The 8,197-nt window shown below is 47.4% G+C and overlaps 2 long non-coding RNA genes across 6 annotated transcripts; one reads left to right on the top strand and one right to left on the bottom strand.

Annotated features, from left to right (window-relative positions):
* The first annotated feature begins 1,560 nt into the window (after positions 1-1,560).
* Positions 1,561-7,550, top strand: LOC119312415. 5 transcript variants are annotated; one of them, XR_005151328.1, is made up of 5 exons: positions 1,561-1,754; positions 2,481-2,586; positions 4,308-5,920; positions 6,204-6,416; positions 7,311-7,550. It is a non-coding gene; the product is annotated as an uncharacterized LOC119312415 (long non-coding RNA). The 5 variants fall into 5 exon arrangements; XR_005151327.1 differs by having other exon boundaries at positions 2,307-2,586; XR_005151326.1 differs by lacking the exon at positions 1,561-1,754 and having other exon boundaries at positions 1,771-2,586; positions 5,857-5,920.
* LOC119312416 lies at positions 3,351-4,842 on the bottom strand. The gene is made up of 3 exons (XR_005151329.1): positions 4,710-4,842; positions 3,880-4,056; positions 3,351-3,461 (listed from the first exon to the last, which is right to left on the bottom strand). It is a non-coding gene; the product is annotated as an uncharacterized LOC119312416 (long non-coding RNA).
* Positions 7,551-8,197: the final 647 nt, after the last annotated feature.

Genomic DNA, 8,197 nt, shown 5'->3' with positions numbered 1-8,197 from the left:
TTGAAAGCCCGGCCCGAAATACGGAAAATTGAAGCCCGACCCGAACTATCTTTCGGGCTGCAAAACAAAGCCCGAGCCCGGCCCGAATGTCAAGCTCGGCCCGGGTTTTTTGGGCCGGGTCGTCGGGCCGGGCTGCCCATGCCCGGGTTTAGTTAGGACGATGTAGGATCAATTGCGCCATTGCTGATTGCACCATGGCTGCCGCTTAGGTTGTGGACGAATATCGCTGATAGCTATGATTCAGGCCTGGATCCTGTTGGTCAATAAGCGGAATGACAAGCCTGCCATTCGGTATGGTCCATTGTTAATTCGGGATCAGGAGATGATAGCCAATTTTCAGGATTCGCCATAACACCATCTACCATACCATTTTCAGGATTGCATGGGCGCAATCGATGCTACTCACGTGATTGCTAAAGTGCCGAGGGCATAGTCCGTAGCATACAGGGGTAGAAAGCACTACACAAGTGAGAATGTTCTTGCTGCGGATGACTTCGATCTGAAGTTCACCTATGTGCTAGCTGGGTGGGAAGGATCAACCCATGATGATAACATCCTAACTGACAACACGAATCGACCTGATGGCATCAATATCCCCGATGGCAAGTTCTATCTAGGGGATGCTGGCTATGCATGTCAGCCTGGTGTTCTTCTACCCTTTAGGAAAACCAGATATCATTTGAACGAGTTCTCTTCCAGGAACTATCCTAGACTCCACATGAACTGTTTAATCTCAGTCACTCTAGCCTTAGAGTGACGGTTGAGAGGCCATTTGAAGCTTTGAAGAATAGGTTTAAGATCCTGGATCAGAAGCCATTCCATCCTTACCCTACCCAGGTTAAGCTTGTTCTTGCATGTTGCATCATTCATAACTGGATCCTACAATGGGGTTGTGATGAACTTGTGCCAAAGGAGGAAGATGTGACGCCTGATGATGTTGTCAGCTCCGACCATGGTGTGAAGGCATTTGACAACGAAGTTTGAAAAACAAAAGGATGAAGTGGGCTCAGGCAATGTGGGATAGCAGAGGTCAAACAAGAATCTGAAGAAAAGAAAGAAGAGGCAGCAGTACAAGAGAAGAAGCAGCAGCAACAGAAGAAGAAAAGGACGACGATGGACTTCCACCTAGTTAGCATCGATGAGCTTTATCCTATTCAGCCATATGACTCTTAATTTGTACTACCATTGTTAGTAGTTAGGATAAATTGTTTTTTGTTTTCTAGTTAGGACTGAGATGATGTTCAACCCATGCGTGATAAGTCATAACTAGTGAGAAGGGGTGACCACACTTTATACTGTTTGTCTAGAAACTGCGACGCAGGCAACAAGTACCGTGGTAAAAATTGCTTGAGGTAGTCTAAATGCAGGCAACCAAACTAATGTTGTTTGTTTGTGCTCTAACTGATGGTGAATAAGTAACACTACATCTTAGCCGTCGAGCGAGAGTAGAAGTACTGGAGAGATGCTGACCGTCCGTCCGATAACTGAAGTCGTTCGCCTGAAGACTGACTATCAACACTTCTACAGTCGATCTTCAGATAGCTAAACGCTGACGCCCAATCCACCGCGCAGCGTCCCCGCGCCCGCACGCCGCCAGCCCGCGCGCCGTCGCGCCCGCCTCCGTCCTCGGCTGCTCGGCACTTCGGCGGGCACGGCCTGGACTGCGCCCGTCGCACGCCGACCACCGTCCACCGCGACGGCCGACGGCGCAGCAGGCAGCACGGAGGGCCCGACGCAGATCCGCCCGCCCTAGCGTGAGTGCTCCAACTTTTCAATTTCTGAAACTTCCCCAGTTGAGAATAAAGGATGACCCTTAATTTATTGTTAGGTTCATTTTAGCATTCAGTAGTCTCCACCAGTGTTGTCTTCCATTGAATTTCCTTTTTAGCAGCACATGTTATTTGATTCTTGATATATTGTAGCACCAACATCAGCTTTGCCTTAACTTCCTAGAGCTGCGCAGTTTAGTTGCCAGTGCATCTTCAAGTGCTCCATGCTTAATTTTTCGCTTGTTTTTATTAACTAAAATATATACTCCTATGCATCACAGTGTCGTGTCATATAACATAACTCTGATATGCTCTGTTTTCAATGGACATCGGTTTCGACAATCCTAAAAGGGATTCTAAGGTACTGAATATCACGTGGCGTCAAGAAAACTCTAGGAATTAATCATTTACTCCTGGCAGATGTCGATCTCAATGTTGTCATTTAGAATAGTGTACAGCATATTAACACTTCGAAGAACAAGGTGATATACACCAACAAAGCTACCATGTGAGTTTGATAACTATTTACTGCAACAGACTTTATGGCACGATACAATAGTCAATATTCATTACACTGAAGATATAAGATACAGAAATACGGTACATTTTTTTCTACTAGTTAACTAATCTCAGAAGCAATGCTCTAGGGAGCACCTTAAATTTCCTCAAAGTAATTGGGGCTTTTGTTGTTTATGTTCCCACTTCTCCTAGCTCTTCTAAGCATGGCAAGTCGTTCTGCTACCTCCTTCATCTCTGGACGATCTTCTACAACATGTGCTAAACACTTCACAGCCAGTCTGCCAATCTCTTCCAGTATGTAAGTATCTTCTTCAGTTGCAATATCTTTGTCAAACATTGCCTCTCCACTGTTTTCTTTCTGATAAACATCACAGAAATCAACTACGAGCCTATGATTTCCATCATACACAATTGGCTTTCTGGTGATGAGTTCCAAGAGTACAACTCCAAAGTTGTAAACATCACTCTTCTGTGTTAATTGTCCTGTTTCACGGAACATCGGGTCTATATATTCCATGCTGCCTACAACAAGCCCGGTGTGATCTTTGTCCTTTGTAAGAAACTTCGATGTCCCAAAATCCGAGATTTTTGGCATGTTCTTTTCATCTAATAGTATGTTGGCTGGCTTGACATCCCCATGCCGGATGGTACGACTTGTTGATGAGTGCATATAAGATAACCCTTCTGCAGCATCAATTGCAATATCCAGTCGCATGTCTAGTGAGAAATTAGAGAGGCGAGTGTTACCATGGAGGATGTCTTGCAGACTCCCATTAGCAGCGAACTCATACACCAACATCGGAACATCCACCTCCAAGCAGCAGCCGATGAGTTTGATGATGTTCTTGTGGATCATCTGTGACTGGATCTCCACTTCCTTGGTAAATTCCTCCTTTCGAACTTTGTTTATCTTGATGGAGGTTTTTACTGCCACTGTCGTACCATCTGGAAGACTCCCTTTGTATACTTTGCCAAAGCACCCTTTACCAAGGACCTCTGATTGGTTCTTGGTGATTTTGTTTATCTCCTTCTTTGTGAAGATATTTAAAGTTCTCACATCTCAAAGGACCAAACCTCCATTCTTCTTAAAAAAGCCCTTCGTTCTTTTCCTTTGGAGCCTCAGTAGCGTCGAAAGTAGAGCAACAACTAATAAGGAGGAGCCCAAAATGACACCTACAATGATCATGCATAGAGATATTATGCATTCATGCATGTTAATTTTGGCCACAAACATAGCAATACAAAGTGGATAGGTAGTGCTAACAACTGCTTTACGTAAAAACAACAATTAGCTATACCATTTGGGAGAGTTGATCCATAATCTAAGGTATTTGTTTCTAAAACAAATGTGTGGTATATATGTGAATTGCGCATCTCATGCATTCGCAATGAAACTATTGAAGTTCTTAAATATAGTCTTTCAAAACATAATTTTTTATTAACTTGCAGGGTATTCCTTTGGCAAGAGATCGATTCTCGTATACAGTGAAAATAAGTCCCTTATTCCAGTTAGACACAAAAAATTAATATTTAAATGCCACGAATGAAATCTCCCTTGGTCTAACAAAAGAGAAAATCGATGTATATATACCTATGGAGATCTTTGCTGCCAGTGGGAAACTTGAAGGAAGTAAGGTACACTTTTCTATTTTGGCGTCATGGTTACGATAACCCGGAGGACAGGTGCAGTCATAAGATCCTTCGTTGTTCGCACATATTCCTGGCTGCCAGCAAGGATACTTCCCTTGATCGTCGCATTCATTGATATCTGCGGAATGCATACATAAATAAATTATTATCAGTGTACACCACTAGTTATCGCTGAATTTACGCCATATTGTCAACTGCTCCATTGGTATCTTTTTAGATATTCTTTTGATCCATTGCGCTAGCTGTCTTACTGTCCCAACAATATATTGATGTAATGACTGTTCCTTTTTGAAAGGTTGAAGGCGCATTAGGGGGGGGGGGCGAAAAACATGTGAATTTTATACTGATGATGAGAAGCTTTGCACTCAGGTTCTAAGATCAAATTGAGGATCGAGTGCAGGTAGCACCAGAACAGGACGTCAGCAGTGAACTTCCGAGCAAAGGTGTCTGGTTGAAGATGTTGCAAGAGGAAGACCTTGGTTTGCGGTTCTTCAAGATGCCCACATGCAGTGGAAAGCCTAAGAAGGCTAATGGCAGGCATAGGAGGAGATCCACATGCATGTGCACTAGGATGAAGTGGCCGAAAGGGCCGGCTGGCTGGGTCGAGCCAGGGGACGGTGTGCAGCGACGAATCCGGCGGTGGTGGAGTGTGAGACAAACTTGCGGTTTGCACTTGGGGTAGCGGAGGGTGGCTAAGAATAGGCGCCGGTGGTGGCAGAGCAGTAAGGAGCGGAGGAGTGTAAGAAAAGAGAGATGCAGAGTGGTGCTTACCGGTGCATCCGCTTTCGCCGACAAGGTAGGGGTTGCCCTCGTAGCCTTGGGAGCACTTACAGGCATAGCCAGTCCCATTGGTGGAGTCGACGCACTCGCTGTGATTGCTCTTGCAGGCGTACTGATCTGCCGCGTCCTTGGCGTCGGCGCAGGACGGCATTTCACGGATAGCCCAGTCAAGGCGCGCCGGCATGGTCCGGGTTCTGTCCATGTGCCGCAGGTCGGAGCTCTGGAAGGTGTAGTTGTCCTCGTCGACGATGAAGGCGTAGTCGCATGGGCTGTGGTTGAGCATTTGTGGCATCTCTTTCCTGATGTTAGGGAACTCGAACACGATGCTCGTGAGCTCTGGCTGGATGCCTACCTTGCAGCACCCGGCGCCGGCGCACTGGCCGTTCTGTGCTGCCGTGGCACTGCGGCAGAAGGACATGCACCCGGAGGCGGAGGCCAGTGTTCGGCTCTCGAAGGTCTTCACGATGCCGATGGTGGCGCAGCCGAGGACGAAGAGCATATTGTGCTTGTTGGAGATGCGGTATATGCCTTGGCTAGGTATGTTCTTCTGGTGGTTGAAGAAGCTCGTGTCTTCCATATTGCCTACCACTTTACCGTCGGAGACGTTCAGTTCATAGCACTGCCACCTAATGGGAAGCAGCACCCGTGACTCGGGTGGATCGGCGGAGAGGCTGACCACCTGGATGGACGTGTTGGCGATGAGCGACACGGGGCCGGCGCCACCGGCCTCTGTGCAGTTGATCTCGAAGCCCTTGAGGAAGCAGCCGGCGCCGATGCCGAAGGGGTAAGGGATGTCAACGCCGCCACAGCTACCCTGACATGTCGGTGACACGGTGATGGTGCGGCCCTCCGCGACTGCGGTGGCTGCTAACAACGACGGCAGTAGGAGCAGCGCGGGCAATAAGAGTGCCGCTATTGACATTGTTGAGAAGTTGCTTGCTACGCCTCACTACCGGCGTTTGTTTAAATACAAGAGCACGCTGATGCTGTGGCGTGTCTTGTTTTTTAAAGCTTAGGCAAGTTGCTTCCATCATGGAGGCAAAGCCTCCAGGCCGACCTCACCAGCTTAACTAACTTTGTTGGGAAATTAATTAGTGCAATCAAGTTGCGCATGCTGATATTCTTAACCATTCCACAGCTATTGACAGAGCTTCGCTCTCGTCGTGTAGATGCAGAACCTTCAACGCACCACCCCATGACAGGTATCTTCTCAATATTATTAGCCCTCCACTTCCCCGTGGGGAAACCAGATTACGTTTATGCCTCTTCGTTCTCCATCTCCGACCTTACATTGCGATACTTTTGATGTTTGCTCAGAGTAGATATGTGTCCTCAATATGTGCATGAATACGCCACTCCTTTGATATTTGCATTTTAATCTATATATAGCCGCCACTTGTTATTGAAACCAAACTAAATTTTATGTATGACGTCCTGATTGCAACAGTAGTGTCTAATTTTGAGTCACTGGATACAATATTGCAGGTGACAACGGAATGACTCGACAACTAATTTTGGTAATTCGTCGGCTTATCCATTTGGGCAGCTGATGGTCTATATGTACAATGCCCAACCAGCTGTAAACAAAAGAAACAATTCGGGCTGAAAGTCAATTGATCGTGGTTAACAAGATTAGCAAGAGCGGCAAAAGGCTCTCGTGGTGACGACATCCTTGTGTTCAAGCAACTAGCAACAACTGTAAGGCTCTACTACCTCTGGCTCTGGCTTATTGTCCTCATGGTTAGGAATGTACTCCTGGTCATCCCAGCCATGTGGGTGTAACCATTAGCACACATCACATATTCATATTATCAACTCCGTCGGAGAAACACAACAAATATGCCTAGCTATTCAGAGCAGTATTCTCTGAATCGCACCTTCTTAGCGCCATGATCCCCACATTATCAACTCCAACAGAAAAATACAACAACCGTGGGTGTCCTTTTGCAAGGTAATTAATTAGTCAGGGAAGTCAAGTATACTAATGTTCTTAACCATTCTACAGCTATTGCCAGAGCTTCGCTCTCGTCTTGTACGTAGATGCAGAACCTTCAACGCACCCATGATGACAGGCAGGCATCTTAAGGCTGGTCATAGTGGGAGTAACATAGGTAGTAACATAGATGCCACATAAGCAAAAATGATGATGTGGCAAGTAGTTAATGAGGAGAGAGGCAAATAGAGTAACATAATATGTTACCATCACATAGCGGTTTCCAATGCATAATGAGTCTACAAAGTAATAAATGAAGGCAACTATGTTACCACACCTATGACACTACCCACTATGAAGGTAGTAACATAGACTAGTAACATATGTATGTTACTAGTCTAAGTTACTCCCCACTATGACCAGCCTAAAATTGGCCTTCCACTTACCCGCGGGGCAACTAGAATACGTTTATGTACCTCTCGATCTCCGTCTCCGTCTCTACCTAACGAAAAGCTTACTTTCCATTCAAATAGTTAAACCAAGAGGCTATATTCAATTAGAGTAGCTACGATGTACACTGTTTATACCCCCTAAGTTTTTTTGACGAAGCAGCGGTTGCTGAGTTTCATTGATGAAGAGGAAATATGTCACGCCTGCAGGGGCAACCCCACAGCAGAAGGCCAAGGAGAGGAGCAGACCCCAGAAGGCAGAGAGTGAGGAGGTGCCAGCAGGCAGCCTCGGCTTGGGCCATGTGTGCGTGTGTTGTGTAATCAGGCTGTTGGGCCGACCAAGGCCTGCGTGCCTGTGTGTGGTTAAGTAGGTGGTCGACCCACTGTGTGAATCATCGAAGAATACAGACTTGGATCCACAAAGATCAGGCAAGATCCGATCTACCTTTCCCCTTCCTCCAAACCCTACCTGTCTCCCTATCCCCACTGGCAGACCGATCCAGAGCAATAGGTAGACCGAGCCCGTTACAGTTGGTACCACAGGTCAGGCGATCTGGAGGACCCGTACCGCAAGCCCGGCTACACTACCAAGCAAGCGACGCAGGCGGCGGCAATGGAGGAACAACTCGCTGCTCTGGCGAAGGCGGTCAATGACAGCCGTGTCGCCAACGACGCCAGGCTTGACGCCATCCAGACCTCCCTCGAGCTGTGACGACCCGTAGTCACCATTCTGCAGCAACAACTGGACGAGCTCCACTCGCAAGTGGGGCGGATCACTCTCCACCCCGCCTTGCCGATCCGCCATCTCCATCAGCGGATCGAGTGGTGCACGACGCTCCGACGACATCAAACAACCCTGGGCACCACGGGCCAGTTGGCCACGACGAGCTCATTAATTCCAGGGGCCATGCACCGGGGGTAGTTACTACCCTCACGCCGCCTCTGGGCAAGGGTGTGTTCCTGTCTCAATTTCCTAATTCCATCGATTTTCGTGGTGCGATGAGTCCAGATGGGGAGATAAGAGTCAACCAGGACACATCGAACACCCACCCATCTCAGCACGCTCACTGGGCTCTGCCAAAGATGGATTTTCCCTC

The sequence above is a fragment of the Triticum dicoccoides genome, chromosome 5B (genome assembly GCF_002162155.2).
Source record: "Triticum dicoccoides isolate Atlit2015 ecotype Zavitan chromosome 5B, WEW_v2.0, whole genome shotgun sequence".
In the NCBI taxonomy this organism is placed as follows: Eukaryota; Viridiplantae; Streptophyta; class Magnoliopsida; order Poales; family Poaceae; genus Triticum; species Triticum dicoccoides.
Note: the sequence above shows the minus strand (reverse complement) of the source record. Positions and strands in the feature narration are given on the sequence as shown.